This window comes from Echinops telfairi, unplaced genomic scaffold (assembly GCF_000313985.2).
Source record: "Echinops telfairi isolate 266 unplaced genomic scaffold, ASM31398v2 ScPeMD7_5;HRSCAF=22, whole genome shotgun sequence".
Taxonomy (NCBI): domain Eukaryota; kingdom Metazoa; phylum Chordata; class Mammalia; order Afrosoricida; family Tenrecidae; genus Echinops; species Echinops telfairi.
This window is the reverse complement of record NW_022103901.1, coordinates 33,015,506-33,016,621: the sequence shown is the minus strand read 5'-3', so window position 1 is coordinate 33,016,621 and position 1,116 is coordinate 33,015,506.

Genomic DNA, 1,116 nt, shown 5'->3' with positions numbered 1-1,116 from the left:
TGCGGGGAGGGAGGGGAAAAATGACCTAATACCGGGGGCTTGGGTGGAGAGGAAATGTTTTGAGAATGATGAGGGCAATGAATGTACAAATGCATTTTGCACAATTGATGTGTGTATGGAATGTGATGGGAGCTGTATGAGCCCCTAATAAGATGATTTTTAAAAAAAAGAGTTCTAGTCTCAGAAACCCACAGGGGCAGGTCTACCCTGCCCTACAGGGTCACCTGTGAGTTTGTTTTTGGTAAATAAAGATGGTTTCCTTTCCTATCTGTTTGTATTTCACGTTCAGTTCTTACTTTGTTACACTAAATAGGGCCTCCATTACAGTGTTCAATAAAACGTTGCCTTGTTCCCAATCGTAGGGAGAAATCACTCCGTCCTCTACTCCTCAGGGAGATGTTGGCTGTGGGTTTTCTGTAGGGCCAGTTTTTAGTTTGGAGACTCATCTTCTATTCTAGGGTTACCAAGAGGTGCTGCCCTCTTCCTCCTCTTCCTCCTCCTCCTCCTCCTTCCTCTCCTACTTCATCATGCCAACTCGCTGCCATCGAGTCAGTTCTGACCAATATCGGCTCTATAGGAGAGGCTAGCACTGCCCCTGTGAGTTTCCAAGACTGTGACTCTTTACACGACTAGAAAATCTCGTCTTTCGCCAGAGAATTGGCTGGTGGTTTTGAACTGCTGGCCTTGAGGTTAGCAGCCCCAAATGATTGTAAGCTTTTCCTTATTCGTCCATATATTTGTTTCCTGAAGCTGCTGTCAACAAGAAAACATTCCCTCCAAAGCCAGAGAAGCGATTCCTGGCATCTTCCAGCGTCTACTAACAGTTAGCATTCCTTGTGTCTGGGTTAATTAGTAACATTGAGCTATAGTTTTACTGTAATATCTGAGTCTGACTTGGTGTAGAGTGAGGCTAGCCTCATGAATGAGTTAGCAAGTAGTTCCTCTTCTTTTCTGTAAAATCTTTGTTTATATATTTTTTGAGTGAATGAGAGAGTGAGTGAGTGAGTGAGTGAGTCAGTCAGTCAGTCAGTCAGTCAGTGAATGAGAGTGAGTGAGAGTGAGGGAATTAGAGGGTGAGTGAGTGAGTGAGAGAGCGAGTCAGTGAATGAGAGTGAG